Raw genomic sequence first — 23,230 nt, 5'->3', positions numbered from 1 at the left:
ATAACCACCAACAGAACAACAGACAAAAAAGCTTCCGAAAAAAACACAAAACCCTGTTCCCCCTAGCCAAAGTATGAGGAAAGGGGTTGCTAAAGACAGAAGACCATTTGGGCAATAATATACACACTACTCGAGCCAAGTGCCAGTGGAATATACACACTACTCGAGCCAAGTGCCAGTGGAATATTGCACCCATCCCCTATGTCCTGTCGTTTCAGTTGGGCCAAGGTAGGATTTGATCTTCCACACCACCCCACTCCTGCCCTCCAGAAGAGCCAGCGCTCTGATTCCCCACCAGGGTTGTTTCAGTGTGGTCCAGTGGTGAGCTGAGCCTCCATGCCTTTCCATTAGCAAACAGACTTTAAAAGGTGGTGCCTGGGCTTCCCTGGTGGCGCAGTGGTTTAGAATCTGCCTGCCAATGCAGAGGACACAGGTTCGAGTCCTGGTCTGGGAAGATCCCACATGCCACGGAGCAGCTGAGCCCATGAGCCACAGCCACTGAGCCTGCGCTCCGCAAGAAGAGAGGCCGCAACAGTGAGAGGCCCGCACACCACGATGAAGAGTGGCACGCGCTCGCCGCAACGAGAGAAAGCCCTTGCACAGAAATGAAGACCCAACACAGCCAAATAAATAAATAAATTTACTTATTAAAAAAAAAAAAAAGGTGGTGCCTGACAGGCTTGTAAACACTGGGCTGCCCTCACACAGTCGTGGGGTCCAATGGTGGGACATAGCGTCCATCTCTCCCTGACATCAATAAGAATAGGATGTTACAGGTTGGAGGGAGTAGGCACCCCACTAACCCCCAACACATGATGTCAGTGAGACCCAGTGGGGTGCTGAATCCCCATAACCATCCTGAGGCAGGGCTAGTTGGCAGTTCTCTTCCTCTTACCTTGGTGTCAGTGGGGCCAGCACGTAGCTGACCCTCTACCCACACCCGGCATCAACAAGAAGGAATGAAGTGGGAGGAAGGACAGCAAACACTTCACTTCTCCCCTCCCCTATGTCAAGAAATCTACTGGGGAGGGCTTCCCTGGTGGCGCGGTGGTTGAGAGTCCGCCTGCCGATGCGGGGGACGCGGGTTCGTGCCCCGGTCCGGGAGGATCCCACATGCCGCGGAGCGGCTGGGCCCGTGAGCCATGGCCGCTGAGCCTGCGCGTCTGCAGCCTGTGCTCCGCAGTGGGAGAGGCCACAACAGTGAGCGGCCCGCGTACTGCCAAAAAAAAAAAAAAAAGAAATCTACTGGGGAGATGAACTTCCACTCCTACTAAAAGGCAACACAATGATACTAATGTTCCCACTTTTGGGAGGAAGGTGTCAGAAGGGCCAGTAGGATAGCTGCACTTCTACTTGATCTGTCTGCAGTGAGACAATGTAAGTGCCCACTTTTGCTGGGGTATTGTCAGTAGGGCCCAATGGAAATCTGTACGTAATCCCCCAGTCCTCATACTACACCTCAAATAGGATGACTTCCTTCTAAAAAGTAATAATAAAATTAAATGGGTTACAGAGTCATATAATAACTCACAATGTTTAGAATACAATGGAAAAATACTTATGACACCAAGAACCAGGAAATCACAGAATAAATGAGAAAAGACAATAAACATACACCAACACTGAGATAAAACATCTATTCAAATGATCAGACAAGGATTTTAAATAAGCTGTCACATAAATGCTTCAATTAGCAATTATGTGTTCCTTGACAGAAATGGGAAAAATAGAAAATGTAAACAAAGAACTAGAAGCTATAACAATAAAAACAAATGAGAACAGTACAACTAAAAAATACAACAATCAAAAAACTTTGCTCAAAAAAAAAAAAAAACTTTGCTCAAGAGTAGACTGGAGATTACAAAGCATAGAATCATGAACTTAGAAGAGATCAATACAATGTACCAAATGTACAGAGAAAAATAGACTGAGGGGTAAAGATGGGAGAAAGAACAGGATCTCAAGAACCTGTAAACAGTAACAAAAGCACTAACATTCATATCATCAAAGTTCCAGAATGAAAACAGAGGGCAAGTAGGACTGACAAAGTATTCAAAGAAATCATGGCTAAAAAGTTCCCAATTTTTTAGAACACATAAACACAAATTCAAGAATCTGAACAAACCCAAAGAGGAAAAACGCAAAGATATCCTTGCCAAGACACGTTACAACGAAACTTCTGAAAAGTAGAGACAAAAAAAATCTCGAAAGTGGACAGGAAGAAACGATGCATTACTTATTGAGAAACACCAATTCCAATGACAGCATATTTCTTGTCTAAAACTTTTTGAAATAATGCAACATAGCTTTCACCATCCATGAATTTCTTGAATCATATTTATGTTTCTAAACTATTTCTTGTATCAGGTGTTCACTTTGTACCAAGTTCATTGTCCTAAAATGGCACATACCAAAGTATCAAGAGGTTCCCTTATTCCTGATAAGCTGTGATTGGATGAAGAAGACCTTGTTACCCTGCCTGTCTGATTTTTATTATAATCAGATGTTAATCTGTACCAGTCTCCATATTCAAAATTCACCTTCAAAATTATATGTTATTTACATGATGGTTGTCTTTATTTCATTTAGCTAGTATCATGACCTTATAAATGCAGTTTTGGTCATTTTCTACTAAAACCTCATATTTATCTGTGTGGAAAAACATCTCCTACTTGTTTGCCCTCTTATAAACTCTTCCTGTAATTTAATCCTCATGAGCTTTATTTCCCCTAATTGTAATTACTTAATATTTTGTAAAACATTTAAGAGATCACTGGTATGCTCTTTTTTTCAATCATCTATACATTTAAACAGTGTGTTGCAATAAGAAATAGTACTGGTAATCAGAAGACCAGAGTCCTAGTTTTACCCGTAAAAATGAACTATATGTGCATTTAAATAAGTTTTATATAAGGTTATATAAGGTTTATTCTGATTCTAAAATTGTTATGATTATTTAGAAAAGTATGTTTGAAATATGGCATTATTCAAAACCAATAGAGGTTTGAAATCTATTAAAAATCTACAAAGAATTCAACTATTTCACCTTTTTCCCTGATTTGATATTAAACTATAATCCTTCATCTTTCACTTACAGCATGCTGTAGCTGCTGTTGACACAAAGACAAAATATAATGTCTAAATATTGTGTACTTGTTTTTTAAATGAATACTTTTGTTTAAAATTGTCTTTTACATAGATTCTTGATTCCCTTTTCACAACTTTTCCATTCCCCATGCTACTGCAATCAATCACTCATGATAGAAAATTATTCTCTTTTCTGTTTGCTAAAGCTCTTTTTAAAATACCAAGTTTCAAATGATCATCAATTCAAGAAACTTTGGGAAATGAACCTCATCATTTCCAGAATGAATATTTTGTTTCACTGGCTACCAGGACACCATCCTCTCCTAGATTTCTCCCCTCCTCACTCACCATTCCTTGGCAGTCTCCCTTGGTGATGCCTCCCATCCCTCAATGTCTTTTAGAATGCCCTAAGGCTCATTCCTGGCCCCCTTCACTCTCCATCTACCTTAACTACTCATGAGTTTTAATCTAGTCCCATTACTTGAATGGGAAGATGACTTATGATTCCCCAATTCGTACTTCTAGCCCTAAGCACTCACCTAACCTCCAGACTCCTAATTCCAATTTCCCACTAAATATCTCCAATCTATGCATAATAGACATTTCAAACTTAGCAAATAAAACTCAATATTTTGCTTTGATCCATCCATTGCACTCCCGTTTTTCCTGGCTCCATAACTCATCCAGTTGCTCAGGCCAAAAATGTTAGATTCATCCTTGAACTCTCACTTTCCCACAATTCCTGTGTCCAGTCCATCAGAAATTCTTGCCAGTCTAACTTGAAAATACATCCTGAATCCACCTACCTCTCACCTTACTCTTGCCGTCTTTACTTACTCCAAGCCATCATTGCTTGCCTCATCTAATGCAATAGGCAGCCTCTTCCACAACCTCCTTGCTTCCTCCCCTCTTGCCCCAATCCTTATAGTCTATAACCAATACAATAGCCAGAATAATCACAAAAAAAAACATGAATCATATCACATTATTTCCCAAAACCTGTTCCCATCACTTTAGAATAAAAATTAAACTTTTTACCTGTCCCACATGCTTTATTCAGTATTTCTTCTGCCCTACTCTCCAAGCTCGTTTACTACTACTCTTCTCTCACACACACATCCAGATTTTCTTTCTGCAGTGGCTTTCCCAACATCAGGGCCTTTGCACTTGCTATTCCCTAAAACCTGGAAGATTTAAAAAATCTGTAAGGTTCCTCCAAGCAAGATCTTAGAAGATATTTACATTTCATTTTGTAGAGACATTTGGTAGAAGACATTTTTGCAAAAGATAGATACATTTTACTTTGGCGGCTATTCACACATCTGGCAATTTCCAAGTTGGTTAAATAACAAATGTGAATTGATGAAGCTAAAATAAAAGAACTGTAGTTGGTGAGACCTATGTGTTTTAAACCGTGAACTTTGAGGAATTGTAGACATGCAAACTCCACCATGGTTTCAGTGTTAATGTGTGAGAATTAGCTAAGGTATTTTCCAAATACTCATTACTCTCTAAAGAGCTTCTGAGCAGGAAATCAGAACAGGGCCTGTGGACCTGAATTTTATCTAGTACTACAGTTGATTCTGTTGCAGGTGGTTTTCAGTCAGCCCTTTGAGAGACACCAAGCTGGGGTATTTGCCCAGATATGATTACCAATGGTCATGCAAGTCACCAATGAGATACAATCGAGAATCAACAAATGACTGAAAAGAGTGACAAAAGAAGAAGAGGATCCAGTAAGGATCAGTAGAGACGCTATCCCAAGCACTCTTGGCTAGGAGTTTTACACATCCATTCATATAAATGGATGATAGTTAACAGCCAAATGGCACTGCACATTTTTTTAAGTTGCTGAGTATTAAAGTGTATGGCTAAGCATCATAAGTTTTGTTAAATTATATTTTGGTTGCTATAAAATTAGGTGTACATTGTGTGTCATAGATGTAGGGATACAGATGTGTAAATATATGTCATTGTTTCAGTTCTTCAGCTGCTACTTCATAATGTCTTTGCAACTTCTAAATGAAGGGCCTCTTCAAATATTGTTTAGAAAGGAAAGATACCTGTTCATCCCTGTCCACCTCCCTTTCTTCATCCCCTTCCTTGTCCCTTCCCTTTTTTTTTATATCTTTATTGGAGTATAACTGCTTTATAGTGTTGTGATCCCTTCCCTTCTTGAACAAATTAGTCCATTAAGTGAGGTAAAATAACCCTTTGTCAGCATGGGGGAGGTGGGCATTCAAGGAACCAAATGACTTGGCATTGGGTCTCAGAGTCTGCGAAAGGGGAGAGGATGTCTGCATAAGGGAGCCTGGAGTTGACTGCTGAAGTCTGATTCGTGTGAAAGGGCATCCACATGAGGAAGTGGCCTTGGCAACCACTGTGTACAGATTGTCCTAACCCGTGCCAGGTGGAGAAAATGTGTGGGTGGGAAAGTGGCAGCTACAAGAATTTACTTAAATACAGGAAGATTGATCAAATAATTAAGGATATTAAGAATATGGTAATCAGTGTTATTTTAATATCTGTGGAGGGAGTTAAAATATGAAAAGGGCAAAAACTAGAATGAAAGGGTGTTGAAAGGGAATGGAGGATGTTAATGTGAACACATGATTTTCAATATAGAGACATTATAGAAAAAACATAGACTATATGTATGCATATGTTTATGAATGTGTTTGTGAATATGTGTAAATGGTTATGAATATGTGTTTTCATATGTGTGTATGTATATATGTACATAAATCCCCTAGCTCTGCCTATTGAGAGTACCTGGGACCACTGCTTCCCAAGAGCAATGAATACACCTAGTGTCCAGATCTTGGTTTCTAAATACAGCTCTCCAACTGAAGGAACTAAAGGTCTTTGGAGAAATGGCTGATTCTAGAACCGCTACAGGGAAAATATAAGATGACCCTAGAACATATTATTGTTTCAAGAAGTAAGGGATCAGCCATAAAAAGAAGCGAAATTGAGTTATTTGTAGTGAGGTGGATGGACCTAGAGTCTGTCATACAGAGTGAAGTAAGTCAGAAAGAGAAAGACAAATACCGTATGCTAACACATATATATGGAATCTAAAAAAAAAAAAAATGTCATGAAGAACCTAGGGGTAAGACGGGAATAAAGACACAGACCTACTAGAGAATGGACTTAAGGATATGGGGAGGGGGAAGGATAAGCTGTGACAAAGTGAGAGAGTGGCATGGACATATATACACTAGCAAACGTAAAATAGATAGCTAGTGGGAAGCAGCCGCATAGCACAGGGAGATCAGTTCGGTGCTTTGTGACGTAGAGGGGTGTGATTGGGATGGTGGGAAGGAGAGCGATGCAAGATGGAAGAGATATGAGGATACATGTATAACTGATTCACTTTGTTATAAAGCAGAAACTAACACACCATTGTAAAACAAGTATACTCCAATAAAGATGTTAAAAAAAAAAGAAGGGAGTTATCACAGAATAATTGGGAAACATCAAAGGATATAGAAGCCAAACTGAAGGGGTTTCCACTGGACAAATCTTGAACAATCTCAGCCTCAAAATAAATAATGGCAGAAATGTATTATACTCAATTGAATAAAATAGGAGTCTATGAGTTCATACTGATTTAAATAATTAAATTGAGTAAATTATGTTTGATGAGGAACAGGATATTTACATAATTACAAAGTGCCTTACCACAAAAATTATTAATGATGAAGGAGAAAAAAATAACTTTACAATGGAGAAGACTGGGTGATACACCTTAATCAAATGAGTCACATGATATTCCAGTAAGGTTACAGGTTAAAAGTTTGCCAAAATTGTTTGATAGGAAGCAGTGAGAAGAACAGAGCTTCACCACTGTGTTATTCCTGCCAACTACACATATCCTGAATAATCATGAGACAAATACAAACAGCTAAATCCTACAAAATAACTGATCCATATTCTTTAAAACTTTCTAGTTCATGAGATTCAAGGGAAGCCTGAGTAAATTTTCCAGATTAAAAAACTAAAGAGACAGGACAACTAGATGCAACATGTGACACTGGGCTGATCCTTTTATTATGAAGGACATGATGGGGATAATTGACAAAACTTGAAAGGGGTCTGAGGATTAGTAGCTCTGTGGTCATGTGTCAGTGTTAATTTCCTTATTTTCATGATTATATTTGGATATGTGTTTGTAGGAAATACTAGAGGATTTGGGGGAGACATTGCATTGTGTTAGCAACTACTCTCAAATGGTTTGGGAAATAAATTATTTTTATTGTCATTTCAATCTTTCTTTAATTTTCGAGATTGTTAAAAGAAGGCCAAAAAAAGAGGAGTAACCCTCCTTTTCCTGGCGACTGCCATAGTTAAAAGCTCAGTTTACAATGGTGGTCAGTTTTTCAGTCTATTTGTGCTAATTTCTGTTACTAACAACATAGCATCTTATTTTCTATTTGAGGTTTTTGGATTTTTCCGAATTATGCTTTTGCTTTTTATTCTATCAAATGTCTATGAATTTGATAAAGTCCTCGGTATTAACACAAAATCAGTAAGATTCATAAAAATAAAAATAAGTTCTTGGAGAAATTTATAAATTTCTACCTGCATTCAAATTGGAGTAAGTTGGCAAGAAATTTATAAGGGGAAAATACTATAAGGAGCACTCCCATTCAGAAACTCAAAATGGTTGCACGTGTTTATCTTGTAAGAGGTCTGTGATGAAATAGCAGGATGAAGGCTATATGTCCAAACTTAAATGCAATCTTTTAAATCGCCTTTCGTGTCAGGCCATGTAAGAACTGGGCAATTCAAGAAGTAAATTAGAACAATTCTTATTTTCAATAATTTCTTAGGTCAACACTTAGAATAATGAAAGACTTATCTTTAACTCCAAGAAATCTGGACAGTTATTAAAGCAAATGTGTTGTCCTACTGGCCTACACCTGGTTACAAACAGCAGTACGACTTCAGAAAACCCTGGACACTGAGTGGGCTTTCTAACTATAGCTTTTTCTTTCTATGAAGGTGTTTTACAAGAATGCTATCTTTTGTAAAAATGTGGCCTTTAGAAAGGGTACACTAAGGTCTGTGACTTTTAGACCTAGAAAAGATTTGAAATATTTTCTTAGCCTGGGAATCCACATTTTAGAGGCATAGAAAGAGAAACCCAATGAAATTAAATATTTTGCCCACCATCAAATGGCAAACAAGTAATAACGACAGCACTCAAGCCTCTGTCTTCTAAATCCATTGAATGCAGCATAAATAGATTTCAATAACTGCTGATTTTCATTGTCCTCAACACTACATTTCTTCTGTGCCTTATCCCTCTTCTTTTAAGAGGGATGACAACATTATCTGCAAACTTTATCTATAACTATTTTTTTTTTAATTTTGCTGTTTTGTAAACTTTTTGTTTCTATGTTGAAAACGTGTAAGGACATTTACCTTCTTTCTTGAAACACCTTTGCCTGCATTTATCACATTTTATTGTTGAACTATCGTGTAGCAATAAGTACAAAAGCGCCTCTAGTAGAGGAGATAATATCAGAGGCAACAAGGTGTGTGTATGGGGGGGCGGGGTTAGAGTTGACATACCTTAAGGGAGATGAGGAGAAAGGGAAGAGAATAGAAAGTTTATTTATTTGAAAAAATATGGCAAGTTAGAGAATTTTGGTTAAACTTAATACAATATAGCTTTCCTTAACTTAAATTCCGGGTTAACTTCCACTCTTTACATTGCCACAGACTAGGGAATAAACAAAGCAAAAAGATTTTTGGTACCACCATTTTGTGTTAATTTCATAAAGATTTCTACAAGACTTTTAAAAAATAAATTGAAAAACGAAAGTCTTGTCTTTAGCTTATTTTCCCTGCATGCTTGCACTTTAATAAGTTGATAAATGGCATTTAAACTCAATAGTTATGATTAATTCTGTCCCACAATTTTTAAAAGCACTGGGGATTGTGTGCGTGTGCATGTGCCCACCTTTACAACCAGTAAAATAAAGTTCTTGATCCAGAAATTATTATCACTTAGACTATTGAATAAAATCAGATATGATAGAGGGGCCAGCTGTTGGTAGGTTTAAAAGTCACCCTAGGTGATTAATTCATGCAGCAGTGTTGCACGTCTCTCTTTAGATGAAGCACTTAGAAGTAGAACCAAGCATGGATCTAATTTCATATCTGAGATGTGTTTTATTTAGAGTTCTTTGGCAAGTGCTTGCTCTATGTGTTTTTATAGTCTTTGGTTGTGCTATAAAAATGTCAAAATTATGAATTAACAGATATGCAGAAGTGAAATCCTAGAAGATAGGATAAACATGAAGTCCTCTAATTATCACTCAAATAAGTTTGGTTGACACAGAGCTGGGAATCAGATAAAGACATTAATAATTCATAATGCTGAAGTTAAAATCTTCTAGTTACAGTACAAAAGAAATCCTAATTTGTACCACAAGGTAATGAATTCACTACTTTTCATTTGTTAAACATTTGCTTATTACCCTGCACCGTGCATATAAAACTGTTCCCAAATTTGGAGGGCAAACAGGAAAAACAGACACTCTCTACCCTCAAGTTGTTTATACTGCAGTCAGTGAAATTTCTCTACTTTGAGATCTTTTAATTCCTCAGCTCATTGTAACATCTTCTTCAGATGAATTGTTTTTTATTTGTTAAAACCAATGTTTAGCACTTGAAATAGTTTCCTCAATGTTCCTGATAGTGAAATAGAGTCATCATGGTAATTTCCAATACTAATTATAGAGTTGATAGGAGAAATGCTCAAGATTGATAGTAAAGTGATTTCAATAATCTACAAAATGTCTTGAGGTTTCCCAGATAACAACTTGTCTCCCAGACAAAAATGCACTTATTATTTATCTTCCAAGCTTATAAAAATTTTTGTACTTTAATCATATAGAGATTTTACAACATCTTTTCATTCATATTTTAAGATATTTTGTTCAGTAGATTATCTCATTTAGAAACTATTGATTTATATATACATACTATGTAAATATTAGTATACATTTCCCAATGACTAGATTAGTGCTTTCTTAACTACTTAAATTTGTTTAATTCATATTGTTGTTCTTCAGCATTTCTTTTACTCACTGGAGCCTATCCTACTGACTTCAAAAAGCCTGAAAAATCTGAAAATCCCATTTAAAGTAACTGTATGGAAAATCTTTAAAATAACATATAATAATGGTAGAGAAGAAGTGTATTGAACATTGTGCTGAGATTATTCCATTAATAAAGAGATTAATCAATAATTCTAATATTCAGACATATAATCAAAATGAAAAACAATCATAATACTGAGCAATGACATTTTCAATAAAGGGAGATATTAAATATTGTATAGGAAACTAGAATCTGCAAAGCAGACAAGTTGGCAATGATTATACATATATTTAAAATATGTTGAAACAGTCATAGACAGTTTTTCTTTTTGGCTGAAAAGAGGCATATTGAAGTGTTTAAGCACTACTTCAACTGGAAGAGATATTTAGACACTATACAGAAAACACGATTGCAGAAGAGCAGATATTAGCAGGTGTGTGAATGTGTATGTCTTTTTTGTGTGTGTGTGGTACGCGGGCTTCTCACTGCTGTGGCCTCTCCCGTTGCGGAGCACAGGCTCCGGATGCGCAGGCTCAGCGGCCATGGCGCACGGACCCAGCCGCTCCGCGGCATGTGGGATCTTCCCAAACCGGGGCACAAACCCGTGTCCCTTGCATCGGCAGGCGGACTCTCAACCACTGCGCCACCAGGGAAGCCCGTGTATGTCTTTAATTAATGTATTTTCATTCATTCAAAAAGGGAAGAATGCCAAATTTACTTTAAAGGTGGCATTGTGATATGTTAAAGTTCCATTCTTAGACTTTTGCTGCTGTTGCTGTTCCTTTAGTATTCACCAAAGAGTACCGTCCTGTCATTTATCCAAGTTAGAAATCTAGGAGCAATCCTAGGATTCTCATTATAGGGTCCACTACCCTCATGCTCCCCCCTCAATAAGTAACACATTCTTGGCTCTCCTATATAGGAAAGCTCTCTCCAATGTACGCCTGCTCTGTCACTCTCCGGGTCCAGCATCTCTGCCTCAGCCTCCCATTGAAGTCACTTCTAGTTCATTCTGTGCAGGGCCATTTTTAAACCTTCCTCAGTCCTAGGCAATTGCCCTTTTAGAAGCTTTACCCTAAATGTTATCAAATGCATTAAAATGTGCCCAAGTCACATATCCAATATAATTTATAGATAACTATATGAAAGCTGAGTAACATTGCTGTTGTAGTAATATTAGTTGAAAATATTAATTACACAAGTTTTGATCTCCATTTTGCAGATTTGTTTTCATATTCTGGAGCCCTTTTTTTCAGGTTCCAAACAATTTTCTAAGTCCTTCTCAAACTCCTAGTCCCTAGTGAGTGTGCTTTTACAGTCACAGGGTTGAACAGCCCAGACAGCAAGATGTCTGAAGATGAAGACCATCACAGGGATGAGTAAATCAGATACGTGGAAGTTGGAATGCAAAGTGTTTGTAGAAAAAAATATACAAATCAAGGAAGAAATTGCAGTGTCAATTAATATGATGTATATCAGATGATAGTATTAAAAAGCCAGGTGAAAATAAAATAACTTAATAATGTACCTATTTGTCTGATTGTTTACTAGTGATATACTGCTCAGTGTAAGGTGAGAACCACAGATATTATCTTCTGGAAAAAAACCCTTTAAGCCCTAACAGTTTCAGTTTATAAATTTCCTCTCTAATAAATGAGGAATAAAATAATTTACAATAAATTAATTATTTCCTCTTCTGAAGGTACCGATACCACAAATTCAGTCAGAAGATGGATCAAGTTTTTCATACATTTCTCTCATTTCACATTTTTTAAATAAATGAGACTATATTTTGTCTAATGACTACCAGAACAACTATCTGGAAACTGTGACTTCATTATATGTGAGAGAGTATTTTAGGAGATACAGATGTATATTTAGATGGAGATATAAATACATAGCATATATACACAATATTTAATCAGACACAGGAAATGTCGGATAGCTCCAGAGTGGTACACCCTATGTTCTGAGCTGCTCCGAAATGCAGTTCCTTTTTTTTTTTTTTTTAACATCTTTATTGGAGTATACTTGCTTTACAGTGGTGTGTTAGTTTCTGCTTTATAACAAAGTGAATCAGTTATACATATACACATGTTCCCATATCACTTCCCTCTTGCGTCTCCCTCCCTCCCACCCTCCCTATCCCACCCCTCTAGGTGGTCACAAAGCACCCAGCTGATCTCCCTGTGCTATGTGGCTGCTTCCCACTAGCTATCTGTTCTAATGGGAGTTCTCTGGGCACAAAGGGCACTATTTTCTGTAATGAGATTAGAAGAAAGGATTTGCTAATAATTGCTTCTATAGCAACTAAAAATCTTGGAATCCCACCTTTCAGCATTTTGAAAATCTTAAAGGGGATGTTGTCAGTAACAAAAAAATTGAAGACTGATTATGTATTTAAATTAATGATTCTTTAAATTCATCTTTTAAATTGATTCATGCTTCTCAGAAAATAAAATATGCTAATCCGTATATCCTTTTTCCACTGCGTAGGGCAACTATATCTAAAAACAAAAATACTATCATTTTACTTTCCTTTACTATATTCCTCCACAACCTGTGTTGTACTTTGATATTTTCTTTTCATTCTGCTAGTGAGATATATATCCATATATGTATGTATACATATATGTTTATATACACATAATATTTAGATTTTAGATATTTGCATTATGCAGGGCAATCCATAAAATGGATAGATGCTTAATTTTAATACCATTGAATACAATTTTCATAATTTTATACTTTAATTATTTTTGGAAGCACAAACCAGAAAGGGTAAAGCAAACTTGAAATGGAAAAAGATGACCAAGCTGGCATTTTGCATTTCAGACTTTATATTTGGACTACTCAGTGGGACAGATTATAATAACAAAATTTTGCTTTTGCAGGGAGGTCAATCTTTGCTTCTGCATTGCCTCATCTCTTTTAATCCCATCCAGTTTATTTTTCATCTCAGAAACTATATTTTTCATCTCTAGGAACTCAATTTGGGTTATTTTTATATCCTCTGTATGTCTATTTAAGATGTTGACGCTTTCCTTTAAACTTTTTGAACCTATGAAAATTAGTTATAATAACTGTTTGAATGTCTTTGTTTACTGATTGTACCCTTTTTCAGTTTGTTTTCATTAATTAATTTTTCTCCTTGTTATGGGTTATATTTTCCTTCGTCTTTGCATCCCTAGTAATTCTAGATTGCATGTCAGATATTGTGAATTTTACTTTACTGGTTGCAGGGCGTATTTGTATTTTTGTAAATATTTGTAACTTTGCTCAAAGAGGTAGTTAAGAAATAGTTTGATCATTTTGAGGCTTCCTTGTAAGCCTTATTAGGCTGCAAGTGAAACAATTTAGTCTAGGGCTAATTTGGTCCCACTACTAAGCCTATACCCATTGAATACTCTGTGTACTGAATACTCTAGTTGATGCTGCATGTATTAAATTATATCAAAACATATTTGTATAATCTTAAAGCAATAAATGCAACACATAAAAATATAAAAAATTTTAAAAATTAACTTTTATTAAATAAAACAAAAATGTTTTCTTCTAGTAATTGTAGTATTTTAACATATTTAAATACTGCATCCCTATGAAATTCATTTTGTTAATAAATATGAAAAGAGAATCCACCTTTATTTTTCACAGGTGACCAGGGACTTGTTCAAACACTAACATTAAACTGTATTACACAAAACATTATGCCACTGGTTTTTATGGGTTATCATTATAATTAACAGCTTTATACAACCGTTGTCTTGTGCTGTTTGTTGTTCAATGTCTAAAAGTATTGTTTAATGTATATATATTTTTTTACTTTTAGCAGTTTAAGCCAGGAGAGTAAATCCAGTTCCTGTTACTCCATCCTGTCCAGAAGCACAGGTCTTAAGTGAAATTTAATACCAAAGGAACAGTTCCAAATTTTACAACGGATCTATCACTGGTTGTTAGCATATCTTCCCACACCCAAGACACCAAGATACCTTCTACTCACTGTTAAAGCTTTATGATGAGCAAAACTTCCACCACTGTGCTTCCTTAGCATGTGAGTATATTTTTAACTTACTGGTTATATATATTCTCTAATTATCCATTATTTTGTCCTTCTTTTTGATTAGATATTGATATCCACATTTTTTTTCTAATAGCTCACAGAAATTTCTCTCATTAACAACACCAATAGAAATAACAATAAAAATCGCCTTGGGGGACCAAATTTATATCACATTATCAAGTTTTTATTTTGCTCCCATAAAACTTCTGCAAAATACAACCACTGTCTATCATCAGTATCATTAGAACAAAACCAAGTCATTCTAATCTCAAAAGCACAATATTTTATTTAACTTAATAAATTTCACATTATAAAAATTTTCTCATAGCATCATCCTTAATTCCTCAGTATTCACTAATACTGGGGGATTTTTCTTTCAGTTATTTGAGACTAAGGATGATTTTATTCATCTCTACAACCTGGTATATATATATGTACAATGTTTGTCAAAAGGTGGATATTCAAAAACATTCTTGACTAAATTATGGTAATTCATGTGATCAGTTCTGCAGTTCTTAAAACTTTAAATTACTTGTTAATTCTAAGAGAAAGTCAGATAATTTTTAGAAGGATTTCCAAACCATGCTAAAGTGTCAGCCTTCATTTCCTTGTGTGAGGGAAACAGGAGAGAAATAGATGGTTTTAAAGTTCTCCAAGCTTCTGTGTCCTTTATACATCCACAATTTTAATCCTTATCATTTTCAAGATTTGCTAAATTATTTGAGGTGATCCATTCTCTTATTAAAGTTACATATTTTATGTCACATACTGAGCATATTAACAAATAACTTACTGATAAATGACAATGCCCATAACATCAGGTTAATCTGATTTCCATGAAATGAGCTATAACTTCAAGAATATTAATTCATCTAATAAGGGTGATGATTTACATAATGTTGCCTAAAATATTTCTCTTGATTATTTAAGAGAGTTTTCCTAGGGGAAAATAGCTGGGAAGTCTATAGAAAAAAAAATAATAACAACCATGATTAATTTAATTCCAGTCTAAAGGACTCCATATATAATGTATTTGAGAAAACCAAGTCACTATTATAGATTCCGATAAATGGTTGTATATCTGAGATATTTTTAATGTAACCCAAATTATAAGAAATAGTTTTTTGGTATAGAAGCAACCACTCTTTTACCTAAAGGAAAATATAAAATCTGAGTTCATTGAAAATTTGCCTCATTGCCCTCTGTTAGTTTGTGCCTGCCCCATCCTTAGGGGCCCAGTTAAGGACTATTCTATCATCCATACATCAGAAGAGAATGTCTGTGTTCTATGTTGATAGTCAGTCTAAACAAATATTTATACAGTTGAGATCAGAGATATAAAATGTCAGTTCCAAATCCACCCATGATGGCACATATACCAGACAGATGACAAAGGTTATAAAGGCCTGTGAAATACTTGAAACATATTTTGCAACCCTTGAAAGAATTCAAGTTGGAGATTAGCAGAAACCAGGCTCAGTTCTGTCCATAATCCCCTTTATCTGTCTTCTAGCCAACAATATGAAAACCTGAAGCCAAGCTGACAAATAGAGTGTGAAGGGCCTTCTACTGCATTTAAGAAAAAACTGAGACTTGCTATAGGTAGAAATTATTTTTCTATTACTATTATTGTTGATGTTGTTGTTATTCATAGAAATAATGAAAAAAAAACCCTAAATAACATTATTCTGCTGGATTCTTTACTATATGCAACACAATAAATTAACTCGCTTCATATTACACTGGGCATATAACATGAAAACATGTGCAGAGAACAGAAATCAGTATCTGTACAGACAAATGCCCCTGTGATAGAGAAATCTATTATTTTAAGTCCAGACAATTAGATCTATTAAGGTGTAAGAGTGTTTCAGTACAGTCCTGCTAAAAGTAAACCTTAAAAGTAAATCGAAAAAAAAAAAGGAAAACTGATGCCAGTTAGATACAAACTATAAGATTATGCTATGTATATGGGACAGGATAGAACTCTGAATGCACTCACATGTAGGGAAAGCAATATTAGTGACAAATCAACTAATGTCCTTATTGAGCATAGACGTTCCAAGAAGGGTGAAGAGTACTGTATATTAGATGTAAGACTCATAATATTCAAGTTAGTTGTAAAAGAAACAAGGTAAATGCTTTCAGTCAATAGGATAGGCTGAACTGATATTGAGAATCCTTTCTTGCAATCTGAACACACAGTTTGTTATACTTGTGTTTTCTTTTATATGTTGCTTTTACATGTAGCAACACATAAAAAGAAAATGAACAAGCTTACAAAAAATGGGGGGGGGGATCCCCAGTCTCAGGATTTAAGGAGAAAAAACAAATTCAACATTAGAATAGTGAGGAGGAGTTGAAACCAAGAAATTCAAGGGGGCCCTGGAAATAATAAGCCTTGTTTTTGAGGGCTGGCTTTAAATATCTGTTGTCTTATCAGAAAACAGGTAGATGCTGTTGTCTTATCAGAAAACAGGTAGATGCTGGAAAACAATAGAATAATATCTTCAAAGTACTGAGCACATATAGCTGTCCAAATTAAAATTCTACACCTCATTTTAAAAAACTACTCAAGAACAAGAAGTAAAGAAATTTTCATTCATAGACAAAGAGGAATTACCACCCACAAACTGTAACAACAACAACAACAAAATGACTAAAGCAGTAGCAGCAGCTATTGGAATTGTCTGAAGGCATTAAAAAATATTCTGATGCCTGAAGCCAATACTTGGAGATTTTTTTTTTTTTAACCAGTGATCTAGGCGGTGTTTCAATAATGGGAGCTTTAAAAAGTTCTCACATAATTCTCATGTGTTTTAGGCAAGATTGGAGACCATTGTACAAAGAATGTTCTTCAGTAAGAAAGAAAATAAGCATAATAAAAAGAAGTAGGAAGGTGCACTGAACAGTGACCAGCAAAGAAATTTGTAATGTTGGAATGAATCTGAATAACGGTTGAGTGTAAAAAATAATAGCCAATGGGGGTATGTACAAAGTAAAACTAAAACACTAGATAATATACTGAAATACTGGAGATCAGATTTAAAATTTGAGGGGTCCATGAACTGCTTAGGAGGAAGATGAGATAATTAGTTTTAGACTTTTTCAAGTTAGAAATATATGTCAAATTTTTCAGAAAACACTAATAATGAATACTTCATATATGATTCATAAAAAGGTAGACCATAAAAAGAGAATGAAAAATGTGTTTAAACGAAGTTAGTACCGGGAGGGATGAAACATGGAAAAATAAAGGAGAAATAGATCAATAATCACAATACATTTGATCACAGAGACAATAAAAATAAATTTAAAAATTCCAGTTTATGCTGCTTACAAAAGACATATATAAACTATTTTTAAGATGCAATGCAATACTTCACTCGAAATAATTAATTATATACATGATAAATGATTTTTAAGATTACATATTTGGCATGATGACATGTCTACAAATTTTTAAAACTCAAAGCAATCATGTGTTTTTCATGGATTCATTTGCATATAGTAAAAAGTTCAAGCATGGATTCAAAGTATTTATATTCAATTCATGATACCAGTTATCTAAGAAGAGGAAAAATGGGACTGAAATGAGAATAGAGAGGAGAGAAAAGAAATGTGTGTGTATCTGTGTGTTTGTGTGTGTGTGTGTGAACACACGTACAGCAAATGTGTGCTTCTTTCACAGCATGATTCACTGTATTCCATCACAATATTAATAAGATTTCACACAATATGGGCATCTCTGCAGAAATTAAAATTGTCCCATGCTTATGTGTATTGGGCAATGAGCTCACCTTACTATTTCCATCCATTCTTCAATTAAAATCTAGAAATGTGAATGGGCTGTTAGAATTTAGTTAGTGAGCCAATTATCTTTACAGAACATGCTAGTTATGCACAGCTTTTCCTTGGCTTAACTATGTTTTAAAATAGCAGGCATTCATTTTACGTCTTTAATTGATGGCTATCACACACAATTAGTTTGAAATTTCTTATCAATATGCTTGAAATATACTTGGTTGAATCATTGGAGTAATCTTTTTTGAACTTACCCAAAAGTATGTGTTTAGCCTTCCTAAACACAGTGGCACATTTCCAAGTACAAAGTAGTTGCATTAGAATTATTCCTAATATGAAGACATTCAATATTTGTGGCAACAAATTTTCTCTTGAAAACTTAGCTTCCAGATGGAAGAAAAATAAGGGTAGAAATGTATTTAAAGGCAAATTTGAAGATGAGAAATCAAAATTCACATTCCATAGTGAAAGAAAAAGGGTTAGTAATTACAGAGAGAAAGGCAAATACAATGCAAAAATTATTGGAACATATTTTGCTCAATTACAAACAAACTTACATGGTAAGTTGTAGCTTCCATTATTGCACCAATTTGTAGCATATTTTAATATTTTCATTTTGAAAGGAAAATTTTAAAAAGTCATCTATTGTTTTTTTAGAAAGTATCTAGAGTGGTTGAAGTGAAATAACTTTCAGAAAATGTGTTAAAATGGGGCTACAAAAGACTTAGGAGGACATAAGCTTGGTTCTTATTATGGACAGTTTGCAGATCAGCCATGGGGATACACATTATTTCCAATTTAAAATGAATGATGATTCTATACACATATATATGCATCTTATCATATTGATTATAAACCAAGTAAAATCTCATGAAATCTAAGTATGTTTGAAAAACTTAAACCTATTTTTATGTTTTTCCAAACACTAGAAAATGAAAGCAATTTCTGTTGTTTGTCATTTTCTTTTGGACTCTCTTGGCTTCCTGAAAATGATTATGCCAAGATATTGGAGAAATATTCATAGGAAGCAACAGAGGCCATGAGAATAGAGACCTACACTGCTTCCTCATTAGAAAAAATAAAATAAAAATTCCTGTCTATCCATTTCAAATTACACTCAGGGATGCTTATAATATAGAATTTGAAAGTTGAATACATACTAGTTGTCAAGTAGTCAGCCCCGTTGATTATTCATGCATTCCCTCCTAAGTATGTTGTTCTTAGAATTCAGAGGGGTCCTTTAATCACACCCCCCATCTTGACCACTCACATCTCCAGATTTTCCTACTTCACGGCATATTGGTGTTTAACTTATTAAACAAATATTTGTTGAACAATTACTATGCATGCTAAGCAAAGGGGATCAAAGATGAATGAATATTCATTTGTCTTTAAGGAGACACAGTCTACTGGAGAGAGGCAGAACTGTGAACAGATGACTGCATAAAGAGGCAAAGTCAAGTCTTATTTATTCAGAGGAAGAAGTCCCCGTGATCAAGCAACAAGTAAAATCATTTCAGTGTGCAAGACGTGGATTTGTGATTGAAAATGCACAAGCATATTTATTATCCATCATAGATGATCACCTATTATAATCAGGGAGATTTCTTAATGGCACAGCATCTAGAGGAGGACGTCATGCATGAACCTGTCATATTCAGAAAGTAAGGAAGTGGCACAGTGGGAACAATTCAGGAAAGTAAATAAAGATGACAGTAGGTTTTAAATCTACTTTACCTGTTCTTACTATTATTAATCTATTTGGGCAAGTGGTAGTTTTCATTGATGTTAGCATTTTTTCATCCACGACTTGAAATCAGACATTAAATATTAATATTATAAAAATATTACAAATGGAATTCATTCACAAATTTATAAAAATAGATCAGCACCAGAGACCTATTTATTGGAAACAAAGTAGGTAGAACAATGAAACTCATTTATAGTTCCTCCTCAACCAAAGTGGACAGAAGTTTTATATGTAGAGGTCAATCCTGGGCCAGAGGCTATTTAATATTTTCATCAAGTCTAGGATGATAGAAAAGCATGTGGATTTAGTCATTTACAGTTCTCTTTAGTTGATAAGACTGATTAATACTTTGTCAAGATCAAAATTCAACATGACCGTAATATGACCTTGACAAATTGGAGAAGTGGTTTAAAACAATGCAATTTAATAAGTCTAAGGGTCAGGTATGGGCTTTAGAGGGATTGGGAAGGAAATGGAAATTATAATAATGTAGGTGATACCATGCCAGTGAGAATGCATTTGTGTGTGTAATATAATATGTAACAAATAATATTGAGTATGACTTGAGTCAAGAATATAGCAATAGCTTTTATTTTTTTCTCTCTCTCACCATGGCATAGTGCTTACTCACTCACAAATATTTCTAATACATTTCCTCAAAATTTCATCATTAAATCCTGTATCCCTGCTGATAAAAGTAATTCTAAGATATATAAATGAAGAGAAGGGTATAAAGGTACAAATAAGTGGGTGAATATTCATGAAATTACTTTGTATTGTGCTTTACAAATACGATTTATGCATTTATCTTGTTACTAACACATTCATTCATTCATTCATTCAGCAATCATTACATATTTATAGAACTTCTACTAGGTCCCAGGCACTGCATTAGGTGCTGGTAATACAAGGTGTGGAAAAGCAAGCATTGTCCATATTTCTTAGAGCCTGCAGTCTAAAGAAGAATTACTAATTGTAGTAAATATAGACAGGGTACTGTGAGCCATGGAACAGGGAGCCTTTCTCACCTGGAAGGATGAGGAAAGGCATCCCTTGTGAAATGTCTTCTTAACTGAACTATGACATAGGTAGCCTAAGGGGACAAGGGAGTAAAGGAGTAAGTATTTCTTGCAAAGGGGAAAGCAAGTGTTAAGAATTTGAGCTTCAAAAAAGGAATGCTTCACGTTGATATTACAGTCTCAACAAATACAATTAAATTTCTGGTTGTTAATACATTGCATAAAAGTGGAGGAGTGGATTTCTGCCCAAATTAGGGCATATAGTTAGGATTAGAAATGTGCTCTGTGATATCAGTGACTTTAACATTGCAGTGAGACTGGGAGAAAAAAACGTACAAAGAGGCTATCCTCTGGACCCAATGGCACTGATGTACATCAAGGCTTTTGCTGAAGTAGAAAACCTGCTATTGATATTGAGATGCTCTTGAATGAAACAATGACTTCAAATAAGAGTTCCAAACTGAAACTCAGAAAGACCACCAATCTGACATGACTTAAATTTGAACTGCTTCTCAGATAGGCAATTTATACTTTGGGGTAAATGGAAACTGGGCTTGGTTTCACTCATGATATCAATGACATTTTGCTATTAAATTTGGTTTAATACTTTCATTTTACAAATCCCTAACTTCAGAAACTCTCTAAGGGAAAGTAAGGGGAAAAGGATAGGACTAACTTGTTTAGTTACATTACCTTGAATTTTACATTTAAATTGAGCTGCGCTATCTCCACCAATGCTTGACTAGAAGCCTGCACAGTGAGTAGTTGTAATGGAGGAGATTGGCTCATTTTAATGGCCACATCTGATGGATCTCAAAGAAATTCAGGTAAAACAACTCTCTGCATAGTTCATAGTCAATTATTTATACTTACAGAAAAATGCCAAAGCCTAGAAAACTTTAAATGGTGGATAATCGGCAACATTCACATTTTTCCTTGAGGTTTTCAGGATCGTACAAACACATTTAGGCTTTGAAAGACACGTTTTGGAACTTTACTGGAGGTATTCTAAGAAATACCTTCATGTTAAAACAATCTCCAAATATTTTAGGAATAACTAGTATCTCTCCGTAAATAATTTATGCCTTAATTAATTATTATCATTGTTAGAAATTAATACTGAAGTATTTCAGAAAAATGACATATTAAGAATGTGACACTGCTTCCATGTCATATAAGAGCATGAGGATATCTCTATTATGAAACTTACTGCATTTTGCTACAACGTTTTTGTCTATCTTCTCTTCCAGATTACAAGCTTCTTAAAAAATAGACTGTGCACAGATCTAACCTTCTGGCCTACATTTGCAGCACTGGAGACTACTATTGAAATATTAATTCAAAGGATATTTTAGAAAACATTATAGACAGAACTCTACCATAAAAGAGCATATATAAATATAGCATATTTTCTGATGTTATTGAATCATCTTAAATATTGGTTAATGCAAATTTCAATCTCTAAGGCACTTCTACAACATACCTGAAAAATGATCGTCATCTTGTACTTGAATGTCCTCACTGAGAAAGAAATTGCCAACTCAAAATCAGTTTGTTTCATTTTTAGGAAGCTCGAATTGTTAGAAAACTCACTCTTAAAATAAGTTAAAATCTCTCTTCCTCAACTTCTATGCATTTTCTTGGTTTTTAAATTAGGGGCAACTTGATCTTTTTTTGATTTGACAGCTCTAACATAGCTAAAGCTGGCGTTCAGGTCCTTTGCCCACTTACCTACTCTTCATAATTATTTTATTAAAAGAAATATATTGTGGTATAATATAAAAAATATACTAACTTGAATGTCCACTTTAATGAATTTTGACAAATGTAAATATTTTGTAACTCTGTTTCCATCAAGGTAGACAATTTTCCTATTACCCCCCTTTGCAGTTTTCCCTTTCCTCTTTGCAGTCACTCTCTACTCCATATTTGATACAGGCAACTGCTGATATGTTTTCTGTCGCCATAGATTCATTTTTCCTTTTCTAGAAAGTCATATAAACAGAAACATAAAGTACATACTCTTGTGTGTCTAGCTTTTTTCTCAGCATAGTGTTTCTGAGATTCATCCTTCTTGCATTCCTCATAATTCTATCCTTCTACTGCTGTATGATATGACATTGTATGGATAGACCACAACTGGTTCACCCATATAAATCTTGTTGGAGATTTTCTGATGATGGCCATTCTGACCGGTGTGAGGTGACACCTCAATGTAGTTCTGATTTGCATTTCTCTAATGATTAGTGATGTTGAGCATCCTTTCATGTGTTTGCTGGCAATCTGTATATCTTCTTTGGAGAAATGTCCATTTAGGTCTTTTGCCCATTTTTAGATTGGGTTGTTTGTTTCTTTGATATTGAGCTGCATGAGCTGCTTCTAAATTTGGGAGAT

At 35.0% G+C, this 23,230-nt stretch overlaps 1 long non-coding RNA gene across 3 annotated transcripts in view; it reads left to right on the top strand.

Moving 5' to 3' along the window:
• Window positions 1-23,028, top strand: part of LOC308611536 — a 185,325-nt gene extending 162,297 nt beyond the window's left edge. The window contains exons 4-6 of one of the 3 annotated variants that reach the window (XR_014014947.1): window positions 14,033-14,254; window positions 19,464-19,731; window positions 22,087-23,028. This is a non-coding gene — a long non-coding RNA (uncharacterized lncRNA). Of the gene's footprint in view, window positions 1-14,032; window positions 14,255-19,463; window positions 20,397-22,086 lie in introns of those variants that run through there. The other 2 variants (XR_014014948.1, XR_014014949.1) reach the window with 2 other exon arrangements.
• The last annotated feature ends 202 nt before the right edge of the window (window positions 23,029-23,230 follow it).

The sequence above is a fragment of the Mesoplodon bidens genome, assembly GCF_964165515.1.
Source record: "Mesoplodon bidens genome assembly, contig: HAP1_SCAFFOLD_231, whole genome shotgun sequence".
NCBI classification, from domain to species: Eukaryota; Metazoa; Chordata; class Mammalia; order Artiodactyla; family Ziphiidae; genus Mesoplodon; species Mesoplodon bidens.
The sequence above is the reverse complement of the archived record's forward strand: the minus strand, read 5'-3'. Positions and strand labels throughout refer to the sequence as shown.